The following is an 18,114-nucleotide window of genomic DNA, read 5'->3' on the forward strand; positions in this document are numbered from 1 at the left end:
CGACGGATTCGATGAACTACGTCGGTTCTGCGTGGGAATTTATTTTAATAAAGTGGTGAATGAGGGAAAGTGTCTGTTTTAGTTCTCTGTGTTCTTTTCAGGTTTCCATTTATTGGGCTTCTTCGGATGGTACACCCGGACGGCCAACAGAAAACCACACGGATAGTAAAAACGGACTGTCTCACGCGTACTTTTTTTTACGTGGAAGTTTGAAGGAGGCCTAACCTAAAGTTATATGGGGTCTCTTTTGTGGTTTTCTCATGTTTTTTTTTTGCTGCTATTTAAATAAAAAATAAAAAAATATAACAAAAAAATCATCTAGCTATACCTTATTCTATGAAACAGGCATACATACCAATAGGCTGAATAATAATACGTTTGTCCAATCAACAGCTATTTTGTTGATCCTCTATTAGGGCACAGTCAGGACTGAGATCAGACCGCCGTGCTTGAACTGGCCGGCGCTCTGCCAATGCGAGTGTGACAGCTGCATAGAAATATTTGAAGTTGTCACTCTTGGGTCTGGAGATCCGCCGGCCAGTCCGAGCACTGCGGTACGACCTCAGTCCGATTTATACGGCCACCTTAGGCCTCTTTCACACTTGCGTCGTGTGGCCTCCATCGCAATGCGTCGTTTTGGGAACAAAACGCATTCTGCAAATGTGCCCGCAGGATGCGTTTTTTCCCATAGACTTGTATTGCCGATGGATCACGACGTATGGCCATACGTCGTGCACTGGATGCGTGGTGTTTTGGTGGACCGTCGTATCTAAAAAACGTTCAAGGGAACGTTTTTTCGTAAGTCGCATCCGCCATTTCCTACCGCGCATGTGCGGCTGGAACTCCGCCCCCTCCTCCCTGGGACTTTACAATGGGCAGCGGATGCGTTGAAAAACTGAATCCGCTGCCCACGTTGTGTCGAATTTGCACAACGTCCGTCGGTACGTCACGTACCGACGCAAGTGTGAAAGAAACCTTACTCCTACCTTACCAAGGGCGGAGTGAGATGATTTTTGCACCAATTTCATAGAACATAAGCGTGAAGAGTTATTCACACCTATTTATAGCATGTCCACAAATCCATATCTGTCTCACAGATGGGGGTCTCACCCAACGTTTGCACAGCACATTTTCAGAATTCCCATACAAATGGCCATGCCATGTTACCAGAGTAAGGGTTCGTACAGACGAGCACATTATCGGTCAGGGTGCACCATAGACCACCGACGGAGAGCACCAGCCACATTATAGTCAGCGTGCCAGTGCCTGTGACCGATCAATGGTCTTTGTGGAAGAAAAAGTGTGGCATGCCCCATCATACCAGAATAATTCCAGCAATGTGAAGGCAGCTCTGATACATGTCCGGAATGTGGATGAGTTTGCGGAGCTGAACATGGAGACAGTCATGGATGCAATTTGGGGATGTGACTAGTCCGATCCCTGATATTGTTATGTGACTCTAGTCTAGAGAGCAGAAGAGGATATAGAGGAGGTGTTGCACCTTTGGCTACAAGTCTTTAGTCGCTGCAGACTTGTGAATCCTCACAAGGGGAACAGTATACTCTGAGGATTCTCCTATGCTGGTGTCGGGAGAGACAGTTGTGATTTGCATACATGCCGACTAGACTGAGCGAGGCCAGGCACATCTAGTCGGAATGTTAGGCCGGCGTCACACTGGCATATTGCATCCGATGCGAGAACATTGGATACAATATGCTAATGACACTCGGCTCCGGCTCGCAGCAGTGCAGGAGCCGAGTGTCATGCGTCTGTGCTCCGATTCTCTCGCACAGGGAGGATCGGAGCACAGCTGCGGAGGAGGCGGAGAAATGAATTTCTCCATCTCCTCCATTGCTGGGGTCCGCTTATAGCGCACATCACTCCGATGATATCCGGGTGGTGTGCGCTGTCTCACTCGCACCCATAGGCTTATATGGGTGCGAGTGAGCCGAGAGTTTTCCTCGGTCCGAGACAATCGCAGCATGCGACCGAGGACTGAGGAAAACGGCCGACAAAAAGTCGGCTGCTGGGAGCGGCCCCATATGTTAACATTGGTCCGAGTGCAATGCGATTTTTTTTTTTTTTTTTAATCGCATTGCACTCGGCCGTTTTAAACGCCAGTGTGAAGCTGGCCTTACTTGGAGTATGTAAATTGCTTACTTGCGGTCACATGACCACCCGCTCCTTGCACCAGCACAGGAAAATCTTCAGAATCTTCTCAGTGCGCTCAATGTGAGGATTCACAAGATTCTAGTCACATACACTGACTGCAGATTTGTAGCCTAAGGCCGGCCTCACACTAGCGAGTTTTACAGTCGTAAGAGAGGTGCAGAAAATACGGATTGCATACGGTACAATGCTTCTCTATGCCCCAGCTCCTATCTGCCGTATTTTACTGATCCGTATTATACGGTCTTCTACGGCTGTAGAAAATCGCAGCATGCTGCGTTTGTCACTGTATTGCGCAAAAAATCCACCAATCCGTGTTTTTTTTTAACCCTTTCATACAATTGGATTAATAATGGATAGGTGTCAGAATTGACGCCTCTCCATTATTAATCTGGCTTAATGTCACCTTACAATAGCAAGGTGACATTAACCCTTCATTACCCCATATCCCACCGCTACCGAAGAGAGTGGCCAAGTGCCAGAAAAGGCACATCTGGAAGATGGCTGGGGGCAGATGTTTTTAGCCAGGGGTTCGGGGGGACAATAACTGTGGACCCTCTCCAGGCTATTAATATCTGCCCTCAGTCACTGGCTTTACTACTCTGGCGGAGAAAATTGCGCGGGAGCCCACGCCAATTTTTTTCCGCCATTTAACCATTTAATTTAATAGCTAGAGCACCCAAATTTTGCACATACACACTACTTACATTAGTAGTGTGGAATATGCAAAAAAAATGGTGATATGAGATGGTTTACTGTATGTAAACCATGTCTCATATCATGTCGGGTTTAGGAAGGAGAGAGTAAAAGCCGGCAATTGAATTACCGGCTTTAAAGCTATCTAGCGCTGGAAGAAATACTATATATATATATATATATATATATATATATATATATATATATATATATAGACAGTACATATGTTTTTATGTTTTTGGGAGCACATGGATCCATTGTAGGTCCCTATGTCGGTTTTGCAAGCCTGCGAGAAAATCTCTCAGTACGGATGCCATACGGATTACATACGGAGGATGCCATGCGCAAAATATGCTGACACACCCTGCCTACGGAGGAGCTACGGACCACTATTTTGGGGACTTTTCTGCGTATTATGGACCGTATTTTTATACGCTGAGTGTGACGCCGGCCTAAGGTTGGACATCCCCTTTAAAGGAAGAATCAATAGGGTTTTGTTTAAAGCCCCCCATACACAGTAGATTAAAGTCAGTCAAATCTGCTGATTTAGGTAAGACCATATGACCACCTGTCGTGCAGGGGACCTTCCAACTCCCCTTTCCCCATAGATGATGACGAAACACTTTCTGATAATACAGATAAAAATTTGTTTTTTTATCTGAAAAAATATGTTTCTTACTCTTGTGTGAACTTTCTGTGTCAAACGTTGACATCACTGGAAACCCCTTAGCCCCAGTATCACTAGTACGATACTTTTTTTTGGAGTACATGAGAAATGAACAGATTTTCATCAGTGTTTGGTCAGTTTTTTGCTTCAGGGTTTCGAACAAAATAAATTGATAAAAGTTTCCAAAGTTTCTCCTATTAAACATTCAGTGAAAATTGCACAGCGCTAGGACGCCATCCGTTCTCCCGTAGACTTGTACGGGTGAGTTTGATCCATGACTAGAATAAAAAATGGACGGGGACGGGTTCCATCTCTGAAAACCGCAGATAAAACGTGTACAAGAGATTCTGACGGAGGCGTCTGACCTCGCGGCTCCTGGGAACTCCACCATAACGGGATCAGGGTGCGGGATTTCTCGTGAACGTGATGAAGCAATATTGTCTTCTTGGTTTCGTTCTATTTCTGCGATGAAAATACCAACAAATTCCCATAAACGCCTTATGACGATCCCGTTATTGATACCAGATGCTTGACCTCGGGGGCCATTTTGTGGTAAGTGAAACTTCGGGGCTATTTATACCGTGGAGGTTCCACTCTTATAAGAGCATCGCGCTGTGAAGCCAAACCAGAAATCACAATGTACGTTTCTCAGGGACCAGAGGGAAATGAAAAGCCGTCGTAACATTTAGCATCAAGATGTCTCCCGTCCACATCAATGGAGCTGAGCTGCAATGCCAAACGCAACCTGTGGACAGGTGTGGCGCTGTTTCCGAAACCAGCCGTGTATTTCTTCTTCTGACCCCTTTAAAGTTATTTTCAAATGTATAAAGAGGTCATATAGTTAGGTGAACTCCTCTGCATAATAGGCCCCCAGAATATAGTCTTGTGGTACGTCCCACAGCTTTACAGGAGTGCAGAGGCAGGAGTCATACTCTGGGCCCCTCTGCAGCACAATAGACCCCCAGTATTGTACACGTCACTGATGTGGGTCTCCTTCATAGATTTTGCCACTTGCTGAACCTGCTGACGTTCTGAGCTCCCCTAGTGACGTCACCCTCCCTCAGCCTCCGCCCAGTGCTAGGGACATGGCCTATAGACTATGCAAATATCTCCCCAGCGGGAGGATCAAGACCGCTGCTGTCCATCATATCAATATGCTGTGTATTATGTATATGATGATGTGCTGCAGCAGCTGAGGTGTATTATGATGATGTTCTGCAGCAGCTGAGGTGTGTACTATTAGGTTCTGCAGCAGCTGAGGTGTGTGCTATGAGGTACTGCAGTAGCCGAAGTGTGTACAACGAGGTTCTGCAGCAGCTGAGGTGTGTAGTATGATGTTCTACAGCAACTGATGTGTGTACTATGAAGTTCTGCAGCAGCTGAGGTGTGTACTATGAGGTTCTGCAGCAGGTGAGATGTATACTTTTGATCAAAAACAGGGTTTTTGCTCATTTTTTTTCTTGTAGGTCTTGTCTGATGTTCTGCAGCAGCTGAGGTGTGTACTATGATGTTCTGCAGCAGCTGAGATGTGTACTATGATGTTCTGCAGCATCTGAGGTGTGTACTATGATATTCTGCAGCAGCTGAGGTGTGTACTATGAGGTTCTGCAGCAGCTGAGGTGTGTACTATGAGGTTCTGCAGCAGCTGAGGTGTGTATTATGAGGTTCTGCAGCAGCTAAGGTATGTACTATGAGGTTGTGCCGCACCTGAGGTGTGTACTGTGATGTTCTGCAGCAATTGAGGTGCATACTACGAGTTTCTGCAGCAGCTGAGGTGTGTAGTATGATGTTCTGCAACGGCATGAGATTCTGACATTATGCATGAGATTCTGACATTATTCATAAGACATCTTGATACAAATTATTTTCAGAAATGACTCTGAGAATCTCCATTGCTGTTTGCTATAACACAATGTCTTGTGTGATATAAGGAATGGATCTGAAGACTTTTTTTTTGCTTTACAGTAGCTTGCAGTAATGTTCTGCCCTCTAGTGTTTATGGGGAGAATTACATGCAAGAAATTACATTTCACATCATTAAAAATAACGGATAATAATATCTCATGTTAATAATAATAATAATAATTAATCATTTACTGTATGAATTTCTGGTCTGGTCTGGTACTGATGTCAAATGGTTAAAAGGGTGTTCTGTGATCCGGGCGAATTTCAAAAGTCTCTTTGCAAAATGTGAGAACTGACAATGCTGGGAAGGGATGTTTTAAACAGGGGCAGGCATATCGCCGGCATAGCCAGTGTAGTTGCATCAGGGCCCTGATATGGAGCCACCAGAGGCTACTTCAGCTGGATGTGTATTCGAGGACGCACATTCAGCTGAAATGTATTGTGGTGCAGGGAACCCGCTGTCTTTCTGAAGTACAGTACACGCTGCCGGACAATCACAGGCCGACAGCTGACGTTGGTGTGCATGTGACTTGGGCCACATGGCAGTGACGTCATGCGCCATTATGGGGATGCCAATGTCAGCTGTCGACTCTTTTGCCGGCTGTAGAAGAGCATGGGGGAAGGTGAGTAGTAAAGTTTGTTTTTAATGTTTTATAAAATATGGCACATTATAGCAGAATGTGGGACACATGATGGGGACATTATACCAAGTTGGGGACATATATACCAAGATGGGCACATATACTATATACGGCCATTATTTAAATGGGACTGAGATCATCATTAAGCCACGCCCCCTGAGGAAGCGGCAACTTTTGATCGCGAAACGCGCGTTGGGGTTTGTAACCGGGATCCAGACGGGACCTTTATTCCACTCTACTCCACATGGGTAATTAGAACTCTTATATTTGTAATGTGTGCACATCAGTTTACGGCCACTATTACAGCACTTATCTATGCGCTGACATTGTTCAGCCTGGCTGTTTGAACATTACCAAATGCTTTTGTGTGCACTTACTGGCAGCACGTTTACTGCATGCTTATGAGTCAGCAATTTACTATGCCATTGTCCCGGTCTGTGATTCATGGTTACTATTGTGCCAACGGATTTAGTCATAAACCTGTCACTTTTATGTATATGGTAATATTATGTTTCTGATACTGATTGTTTTTCAATAAAGTTTATATTTTGGGTATATTTTTTTTGGCTACTTTTTGGCTCATGGTTCTCCTATTTTTGTGATATATGGTTGAGTCGCCAATTTTTCGTTGTTATTTTCGACTGATGTTTATTTATATATATATACGGGGATGGGGCACATGTATACGAGGATGAGGCACATTAATATAAAGATGGGGCACATATATATGAGGATGGGACACATGTATACAAGGATTGGGTACATATATTGTCACACTGTGACGGTCTTAGGTAGGGAAATGGGGGCCTCAAACTGTCCCTGGTACCCTAACTATCCTTGTCCCGAGGTACACTTGATGGTATAGAAGCCTGGGTCTCCGACTTCACTATGCTCCTGTTAATCCATTGTCTGTCCCCTTCGCCACCCCATGGAGCCTGGGACAGAAATGTAATGTGAACAAGACACCTAACACAAAACAGGGATAAACAGAAAACTTTTATCTTTCTAAAGCACTCACCAACTATAGGGAAGAGGATAGGGACAGGGAGGAATAAACTAAATGGGAACAGGGACCAGGACATAAACACAGACGTACAACAGAACACCTCTGTAAAAACTCTCCCCAAACACTTAGCTTCAGCACACAGCACCCGAAGAGGAATCTTCAATAGCGACAACAAACTCCTATTCAGCACAGCGTCTCCTAAGAGTAAGGAAGCAAAGCTTTCACTGGCGAGAGGGTCTGGCCAGTTTAACAGGAAGAGTTAACGATCAGATCAGAAGCAGCTGAAACAGAGCTGCAAGTTTCTGATCAGCATAGAAACAACCTCTTCAGCACTAAAGGAAACCAAATTCATTTAATATGAGATTCAAACACACAGGCTAAATGGAAGATCTGCTATTATCAATCCACAGTGATCTTCTACCTATATATACCAGGATGGGTCACATACAGTATATACAAGGATGGGGAACATTATACCAGTATGGGAGACTTTTATAGGAGGATGGGGCACATATATATGAGGATGGGGCATATTATATCAGGATGGATGACATATCTACGAGAATGGTGGACATATATGCGAGGATGTGGTACATTATACCAGTATGGGGGACATATATATGAGGATGGGGCACATATATACCAGGATGGGGCATATATATATATATACGAGGATAGGGCATATATATATATACAGTGGGGCAAAAAAGTATTTAGTCAGTCAGCAATAGTGCAAGTTCCACCACTAAAAATGATGAGAGGCGTCTGTAATTTACATCATAGGTAGACCTCAACTATGGGAGACAAACTGAGAAAAAAAAATCCAGAAAATCACATTGTCTGTTTTTTTAACATTTTATTTGCATATTATGGTGGAAAATAAGTATTTGGTCAGAAACAAAATTTCATCTCAATACTTTGTAATATATCCTTTGTTTGCAATGACAGAGGTCAAACGTTTTCTGTAAGTCTTCACAAGGTTGCCACACACTGTTGTTGGTATGTTGGCCCATTCCTCCATGCAGATCTCCTCTAGAGCAGTGATGTTTTTGGCTTTTCGCTTGGCAACACGGACTTTCAACTCCCTCCAAAGGTTTTCTATAGGGTTGAGATCTGGAGACTGGCTGGGCCACTCCAGGACCTTGAAATGCTTCTTACGAAGCCACTCCTTCGTTGCCCTGGCAGTGTGCTTTGGATCATTGTCATGTTGAAAGACCCAGCCACGTTTCATCTTCAATGCCCTTGCTGATGGAAGGAGGTTTGCACTCAAAATCTCACGATACATGGCCCCATTCATTCTTTCATGTACCCGGATCAGTCGTCCTGGCCCCTTTGCAGAGAAACAGCCCCAAAGCATGATGTTTCCACCACCATGCTTTACAGTAGGTATGGTGTTTGATGGATGCAACTCAGTATTCTTTTTCCTCCAAACACGACAAGTTGTGTTTCTACCAAACAGTTCCAGTTTGGTTTCATCAGACCATAGGACATTCTCCCAAAACTCCTCTGGATCATCCAAATGCTCTCTAGCAAACTTCAGACGGGCCCGGACATGTACTGGCTTAAGCAGTGGGACACGTCTGGCACTGCAGGATCTGAGTCCATGGTGGCGTAGTGTGTTACTTATGGTAGGCCTTGTTACATTGGTCCCAGCTTTCTGCAGTTCATTCACTAGGTCCCCCCGCGTGGTTCTGGGATTTTTGCTCACCGTTCTTGTGATCATTCTGACCCCACGGGGTGGGATTTTGCGTGGAGCCCCAGATCGAGGGAGATTATCAGTGGTCTTGTATGTCTTCCATTTTCTAATTATTGCTCCCACTGTTGATTTCTTCACTCCAAGCTGGTTGGCTATTGCAGATTCAGTCTTCCCAGCCTGGTGCAGGGCTACAATTTTGTTTCTGGTGTCTGTGCTGCTCAGTTTATTATGATAGACTTTCAGCCATACATGGACATTATGTAGTGCTAATAAGCCTGGTTCTATCATTTGTTATACTTTGCTGCCATCTACTGGCCGTTTGCTATATCACTGTAATATTTGTTATGGAATTTTCCCACAACACCTTTCTGTCTTTAGCTCCTCCTATCTTTTTCCTTCTCTTCCTGTTTTGTACTCCGTGCCATCTTGGAATACACATGTGCTGCAGAGCTGGAGAAAGGATTCTCTTGTTACCTCTAACCTGAAGCTTCTATTATCTCTATCTGGTGATTCTGTAACAGCTCTAACCTACAGTCCTCACTCTCACCAAGGTACTGTAAATAAACCTGTTGACGGTATCACTGCATCATCCTTCCGGATCACCACGCGCGGCTGATAGAGACTGGCGGCACAGGTTGGCGAGTAACGCTACCTGCCATTGTTTATATAGCGATTTGTGATCACATCCCTCAGACACATCTCATCCACATATATCGGTGGCAGAATAGTAACAAGAGACCTAAGTCTACAGTGTCTGCGTGCATATGCATTGTCTGCTAGCAAGTCTTAACCGTTCGCCATCTTAGCTAAAACATGTCCACAAAGGGCACCGTGGACCCATCTGCAAGTGAAGCACATCAGGTTCCCGACACGATAGATGCTGCAGGAGCAGAGTCCACACTTACTGCAGAGCAGGACGTACGACCCAAACGTGTAACCAAGCCGACACAAAAGGCCAGAGAGAACTTTGAGACTACTAGAGACGAGTTCCATGATAACCTAGAACATTTATGGGGCAGAGTTGATCACTATTTAGCAGCTCTTCCACGCTATCACAGTGACGCTGCAGGTTTAATAGCCACATTGAAGAGTTTATCTGCCGCCTATGATCGCTACCAGAGACTGTCTGCAAAGTACATCACATTCCTGAGTAACTGTGACATAGAAGATGCCCCAGCAGAAGTAACTGAAAGGGAAACTCTTCTCCAAGAAAAGACCTCATTAGTGCGAGATGCCCAGGATAAAGCAGAACTCCGCATTGCTCACCTCCAAGAGGTTAGGTCACATCGCACAACATCGACCAAAATCACAGCTCGGTCTTCCAGATCATCTCACTCCAGGAAGTCAAGATTGTCCGACAAGCTACTGGAGATCCGTGCAGCTGCAGAGGAAGCTAGAGTAAAAAGCTCCTTTGCTAAAAGGGAGGCTGAAGTGGAAGTGGAAGCTCAAAGAAACAAAGTGGAAGCTCAAAGAAATGAGATGGAAGCTCAAAGGAAATTAAAAATACTCCAAGCAGAAAAGGAAGAAGCAACAGCCCTTGCTAAACTGAAGGTCCTTGAACAAGCACTGGGACAAGATGATAATCCGGACTGTCTTATTCCAGAAGAAATGGAAGACGCAGCTGATCGAACTTCAGACTACGTGCTAAGACATGTAACATCTGCACCAGCACCACCTCCAGTTTCTAACACGGATGCGCCCGCAAGTCAAGAAATGTCGCCACCTACTGCCGACAAGGTAACTTCCAGCACTAACTCACAATTTAGGCCACAGCCAGCAGAACCTATAGAGACTAAACCACAGTTTAACCCTTATGCCGCATCATTTCGTCCTGATTTGTCGCAGTCATATAAGCCAGAGAACTTACATTCCCTACGGATACCACAAGTTCATCCTGCAACAATGACCGGGAGATCGGATATGTCTGACTTCGCCAGATACATGATTCGCCGGGAGTTAATAAACATTAGTCTCTCAAAGTTTGATGATCGTGCTGAGAATTATAGAGCCTGGAAATCCACCTTTCAAGCAGTGATCCAGGACCTTAATCTCACCGGCAAGGAACAACTGGATTTGCTTGTTAACTGGTTAGGCCCTGAATCAGCAGAGCGCATAAAGACAATAAGGGCAGTTCATGTGGACTATTCAGATGCAGGTCTTATTGCAGCCTGGGAGAGACTGGAACAAACCTATGGCAGCTCAGAAGCTATAGAATGTGCCTTATTTAAAAGACTGCAAACCTTCCCAAAGATAACTAACAAGGACAATAGAAAACTTCAAGATCTGAGCGACCTGCTAAAGGAAATAGAATTGGCAAAATTAGACCCACGTCTCTCAGGACTGAGCTACCTAGATACTGCTCATGGCGTTAATCCAATAGTGTCCAAGTTGCCACACGGCATGCAGGATAAATGGGCAGACCACGGCTCACGGTATAAAAGGCAGTATAATGTGTCCTTTCCCCCCTTTTCATATTTTTCCAGGTTCATCAGTGACCAAGCTCGGAAGAAGAATGATCCCAGCTTCGACTTCACTGAGCCTACTCCACCAGCATCATCATCATCTACAAGGTATGATAACATTGCCAAACGTAGAGATTCAAGGAACACAGTATCTGTGAGAAAGACTGACGTTCCACTTACTACACCTGCCTTCACTAAGACAAATAATGTTGCTCCTAAAGTCATGGACAGTAACCGTATGTGCCCTATCCACAAAAGGCCTCACCCAGTTAAAGAATGCCGTGGATTCAGAGCAAGGACTTTGCAGGAGCGTAAAGATACCCTCAAGGAGCTTGGGATATGTTATAAGTGTTGCACCTCCTCAGACCACCTCGCTAAGGAGTGTAAGGCCGCCATTAAGTGCACTGAATGCAGCAGTGATAAACACGTCACAGCCATGCATCCCACGCCAGCTCCATACAACTCACAACCTTCTGCAGCATCTAACCCTGCTCAAAAGCATGGCGGGGAGCCACAGGTCCCTGACCCAACTGCAACCGCTGTTTCCTCCTCATGTACTGAGGTATGTGGAGAAGGGACTGATCCTAAATGCTGTGCCAAGGTATGTCTGATTAAGGTCTATCCAGAAGGACAACCCGACAAGGCCTCCAAAATGTATGCCATAATAGATGAGCAAAGTAACCGATCTCTAGCAAGGCCCAAATTCTTTGAGATCTTCAACATAACGGGACAAACGACTCCATACACCCTCAACACCTGCTCTGGTCGTGTTGAGACTTCTGGCAGGAGAGCCTCTGGGTACATAGTCTCTGCAATCAAGGGAAACGTGCATATACCCTTGCCAACCCTAAATGAATGTGACCAGATACCTGATAACAGGGAGGAGATTCCCACTCCGGAAGCCGCACTTTATCATCGCCACTTGAGGCACCTGACTAATGAAATTCCTCCTCTGGACATGAATGCTGATATTCTAATCCTACTCGGAAGGGACATTCTGAAGGTCCACAAGGTACGCCAACAATGCAACGGCCCAGATGATGCTCCATACGCCCAAAGACTCGACCTAGGCTGGGTAATCGTGGGCGATGTATGTCTGGATAGGAGTCACAAGGCATCCGAAGTCAACGCCTGTAAAACGTATGTGCTCCAAAATGGTCGCGCAACTCACTTTAAGCCATGCCTTCATCACTACGAAGTGAAAGAGAGGTTCTCTGATTCCATCCAGGAGCCTGACATCATTCCCACTCCCTACGGTGATGACTTAGGGAGAACAGTGTTTCACACAACAAAAGATGACAACAAAGTCGCCTTATCCATAGAAGACAAGGAGTTTCTTAAAATCATGGACAGTGGATTCTTCAAAAATGAATCTGACCGCTGGGTTGCTCCCTTACCCTTCAAGGCTTCAAGGACCAGGCTTCCTAACAACAGAGAACAGGCCTTATCTAGATTCATCTCACTGCAGAGAACATTAAGGAACAAGCCTGAAATGAAGGAACATTTCATAGCTTTTATGGACAAGATATTTCGCAATGATCACGCAGAGCCAGCTCCACCATTGCAAGCTGATGAAGAATGCTGGTATCTACCTTCCTTTGGAGTGTATCATCCAAGAAAGCCGAAACAAATCAGGGTGGTGTTCGATTCAAGCGCCAAACATGACGGCGTATCTCTGAATGACGTTCTCCTCACTGGTCCGAACCTGACTAATAACCTGGTGGGAGTGCTCATGAGATTCAGAAAGGAACGGGTCGCCATTACCGCCGACATCGAACAAATGTTCCATTGTTTCATCGTGCAACAAGATCACAGAAATTATCTCCGTTTTCTATGGCACCGAGACAACGACACCAACAAGGAAATGATCGAATACCGCATGAAGGTGCACGTTTTCGGAAACAGTCCTTCTCCTGCAGTCGCTACCTACGGCCTACGTAGGACCGCCTCCGATGGTGCAGCAGAGTTCGGGAAGGATGCCCAACAGTTCGTTGAAAAGGACTTCTACGTGGACGACGGTCTTAAATCCCTGCCCACGGCGGAAGAAGCCACAGATCTGCTCAAACGGACACAAGGTATGCTTTCTAAAGCTCATTTAAGATTGCATAAAATTGCCTCCAATAGTGCTGTTGTCATGAAGGCCTTTCACCCTAATGATCATGCCGCAGAATTTAGGGACTTGAACCTAGGCTCAGACAATCCACCAGTACAGAGAAGTCTAGGCCTGAGGTGGAACTTGCTAAATGACTCCTTCAGCTTTCAGGTTAGTGGTGCAGAAAAAACATTTACTAAGCGTGGGCTTCTGTCAGTGGTGAACAGTCTATATGATCCACTTGGGTTTGTCGCACCCCTGACTATACAAGGCAAGCTCCTGCTGAGACAACTCTCAGAGTACATTAAGGACTGGGATATACCACTCCCTGCAGACAAACAACTAAAGTGGAAGTCATGGAGAGAATCTCTTTGCGCCTTGGATAAGATCCACATACCACGTTGTTACACTCCAGCATCCCTAACTACAAGTCAAAGGAAGGAGATTCATGTATTCGCTGATGCCTCCACTGAAGCTATTGCCGCTGTCGCTTACTTGAAGGTTGTAGACTCTAACAATGAAGCCCATGTTGGATTTCTGTTTGGAAAGGCTAAACTGGCTCCTAAACCCGAGCACACCATACCCAGACTCGAGCTCTGTGGGGCTGTACTAGCCATAGAGATTGCAGACTTCATACAGAGCGAACTAGCTATTCACGTGGATGACATAAGATTCTACACAGACAGTAAGGTAGTTCTGGGCTACATATACAACCAGACGAAACGCTTCTACGTCTATGTCAGTAACCGAGTGGAAAGGATCAGGAAATCCTCCAAACCCCAGCAATGGCAGCACGTCCCATCCCATCTTAACCCTGCGGACCTTGCTACTAGACCAGTGTCTATTGGTGCCTTCGCAAGCTCTTCTTGGTTGACAGGACCGGAGTTCCTTCATGAACAGTGCAAAGAGACTGCCGTTGAAGACAGCTTCAGCCTTGAGGATCCAGATGTCGACCCAGAGATCCGTCCTGATGTCAGCACCTTCATCACCAAACTCAAGGAGGAGGTTGGCTTGGACTGTCGGCGTTTTGATCGCTTCTCAAGATGGACGAGGCTGGTTCGTGCCATTGCAAGGTTAGTACACATTGTACAATGCTATCGCAATAAGGACAGTAACACTGATTGTCACGGTTGGCATATCTGCCATAAGCCTCTCTCTGCAGAAGACATTGCTCTGAGTGAACTCATTGTGATACGCAATGTGCAGCAGAATGTTTTTCACAAGGAACTGGAATCTATGCTGATGGACTCAAATCTTTCAAGACTCACTCACGAGACCTTGACCACTTTCTTAGCAGAAGTCTCTGCTATAGTAAACTCAAGACCTCTTGTACCCATATCTACGGATCCAGAATCTCCTACAATTCTCACTCCGGCAACTCTCCTCACCCAGAAACTTGGAACTGTTCCTAACCCGCCTGAACACTCTGTGTCTGGTAACAAATATCAGAGACGGTGGAAATATGTGCAACATCTGGCTAATTGTTTCTGGAATAGATGGAAGAGGGAGTACCTGACACTTCTCCAAAAACGAAGAAAATGGCAACAAGTAAAGCCAAATTTACAAGTAGGAGATATTATCCTCATGAAAGACCAGAAGGAGGAAAGAAACAAATGGCCTATGGGACTTATATCTAAAACCTTTCCAAGTGACGATGGCAAGGTACGCAAGGTAGAAGTGACAGTTACTAAGCAAGGTGACCCCAAATCTTTCATTAGGCCTATATCAGAGATTATCTTACTCATACCGGTTGAGGATTGATTATCCATCCAATCAGTAGGAACTCTTTCAAGGAACTTCAACCTTTGGATTACAAATGGGTTGGAGACAGTTTGGCCTAGCGCGGCTTCTCCAATCCGAAGATGGGTTATCCGTTGGATTACTTCAAGAACTCGTTATAGACATTTGTCTATCTTGTTATTCAATATGTTATTGTTGCATTGCATGCGTTGTTTTTATCTTACAGGTTGAGGTATCCCTCCATGCACTTCTGGTGAACACTCCCAATTCGAGACTTATGGTATAGTGAAATCCAAGGATTTCAGACGGGGAGTGTGCTGCTCAGTTTATTATGATAGACTTTCAGCCATACATGGACATTATGTAGTGCTAATAAGCCTGGTTCTATCATTTGTTATACTTTGCTGCCATCTACTGGCCGTTTGCTATATCACTGTAATATTTGTTATGGAATTTTCCCACAACACCTTTCTGTCTTTAGCTCCTCCTATCTTTTTCCTTCTCTTCCTGTTTTGTACTCCGTGCCATCTTGGATCCCACATGTGCTGCAGAGCTGGAGAAAGGATTCTCTTGTTACCTCTAACCTGAAGCTTCTATTATCTCTATCTGGTGATTCTGTAACAGCTCTAACCTACAGTCCTCACTCTCACCAAGGTACTGTAAATAAACCTGTTGACGGTATCACTGCATCATCCTTCCGGATCACCACGCGCGGCTGATAGAGACTGGCGGCACAGGTTGGCGAGTAACGCTACCTGCCATTGTTTATATAGCGATTTGTGATCACATCCCTCAGACACATCTCATCCACATATATCGGTGGCAGAATAGTGTCCTTTGACAGCTCTTTGGTCTTCACCATAGTGGAGTTTGGAGTCAGACTGTTTGAGGGTGTGCACAGGTGTCTTTTTATACTGATAACAAGTTTAAACAGGTGCCATTACTACAGGTAATGAGTGGAGGAAAGAGGAGACTCTTAAAGAAGAAGTTACAGGTCTGTGAGAGCCAGAAATCTTGATTGTTTGTTTCTGACCAAATACTTATTTTCCACCATAATATGCAAATAAAATGATAAAAAAACAGACAATGTGATTTTCTGGATTTTTTTGTCTCAGTTTGTCTCCCATAGTTGAGGTCTACCTATGATGTAAATTACAGACGCCTCTCATCTTTTTAAGTGGTGGAACTTGCGCTATTGCTGACTGACTAAATACTTTTTTGCCCCACTGTATATATATATATATATATATATATATATATATATAAGGATGGGGGACGTACTGTATATTCCAGGATGGGACACATTATACCTGGATGAGGTACACACACACACATTTATATATATACATATATATATATATATATATATATATATATATATATATAAAAGAAGGACAAATATATATTTGAGGATGGGGCACATTATACCAGGATAGGGGTCATACATACAAGGATGGGGCACATATATACCTGGATGGGGGACATTTATACGATGATAGGTCAAATATATGTGAGAATGGGGACATTATACCAGTATGGGCCACGTTATAATACTATCGTCAGGTAGAATTTAGAAACCAAATCAACCAAAAAAATAAATAGGCTTTCTATGGCCCACTGAGTGAGAGATGGCACACACAGGAGTCAGGAGTGGCACACAAGCCCTGAGGCCAATATTTATCTCCCACTGATTGATTTATTGATTTTTTCAGGTAGAATTTAGAAACCAAATCAACCAAAAAAAAAAAAAGGCTTTCTATGGCCCACTATGTGAGAGAGATGGCACACACAGGGATGGCACTCTAGCAGAAATGCCAATCTTAATCTCCCACAACTTATTTTTTGTAGGGAGAATTAAAATAAATAAATAAATAAATAAAAGGAACTGTCCTTCAATTACTATCTCCCTGCAGTAATCTCAGCCAGGTATGGCAGGCAGCAATAAGGAGTGGACTGATGCACAAATTAAATAAAAAGTGTGGACAAACAAACAAGATAGCTGTGCAGAAAGGAAGGAACAAGAGGATTTGTGCTTTGAAAAAAGCAGTTGGTTTGCACAGCGGCGTACACACAGCAATGCAGCTATCAGGGAGCCTTCTAGGGCAGCCCAATGAGCTACAGCGCTGAGGGGGAAAAAAAAAAAATGTAGCTTCCACTGTCCCTGCACACCGAAGGTGGTGTTGGGCAGTGGAAATCGCTACAGCACAAGCGGTTTGGTGGTTAATGGACCCTGCCTAACGCTATCCCTGCTTCTGACGAAGCGGCAGCAACCTCTCCCTAAGCTCAGATCAGCAGCAGTAACATGGCGGTCGGCGGGAACGCCCCTTTATAGCCCCTGTGACGCCGCGGACAGGAAGCCAATCACTGCAATGCCCTTCTCTAAGATGGTGGGGACCAGGACCTATGTCATCACGCTGCCCACACTCTGCGTTTACCTTCATTGGCTGAGAAATGGCGCTTTTCGCGTCATTGAAACGCGACTTTGGCGCGAAAGACGCGTACCGCATGGCCGACCACGCACAGGGGTCGGGCCGGGTTTCATGAAACCCGACTTTGCCAAAAGTCGGCGACTTTTGAAAATGAACGACCCGTTTCGCTCAACCCTAGTGTTTACTATGAGGTTTTGCAGCAGCTGAGGTGTGTACTATGAGGTTCTGCAGCAGCTGAGGTGTGTATTATGAGGTTCTGCAGCAGCTAAGGTGTGTACTATGAGGTTGTGCCGCACCTGAGGTGTGTACTATGAGGTTGTGCAGCAATTGAGGTGTGTACTGTGATGTTCTGCAGCAATTGAGGTGCGTACTACGAGTTTCTGCAGCAGCTGAGGTGTGTAGTATGATGTTCTGCATCTGCATGAGATTCTGACATTATTCATAAGACATCTTGATACAAATTATTTTCAGAAATTACTCCAAGAATCTCCATTGCTGTTTGCTATAACACAATGTCTTGTATTGTGTGATATAAGGAATGGATCTGAAGACTTTTTTTTTGCTTTACAGTAGCTTGCAGTAATGTTCTGCCCTCTAGTGTTTATGGGGAG

At 44.8% G+C, this 18,114-nt stretch overlaps 1 long non-coding RNA gene across 1 annotated transcript in view; it reads left to right on the forward strand.

Moving 5' to 3' along the window:
• The first annotated feature begins 4,705 nt into the window (after window positions 1-4,705).
• LOC138641510 (uncharacterized) overlaps window positions 4,706-18,114 on the forward strand; it is a 35,461-nt gene continuing 22,052 nt past the window's right edge. Inside the window, exons 1-2 of the long non-coding RNA XR_011313890.1 lie at window positions 4,706-4,761; window positions 4,999-5,027. This is a non-coding gene — a long non-coding RNA (uncharacterized lncRNA). The remainder of the gene's footprint in view (window positions 4,762-4,998; window positions 5,028-18,114) is intronic.

The sequence above is a fragment of the Ranitomeya imitator genome, chromosome 6, assembly GCF_032444005.1.
Source record: "Ranitomeya imitator isolate aRanImi1 chromosome 6, aRanImi1.pri, whole genome shotgun sequence".
Classification (NCBI taxonomy): Eukaryota; Metazoa; Chordata; class Amphibia; order Anura; family Dendrobatidae; genus Ranitomeya; species Ranitomeya imitator.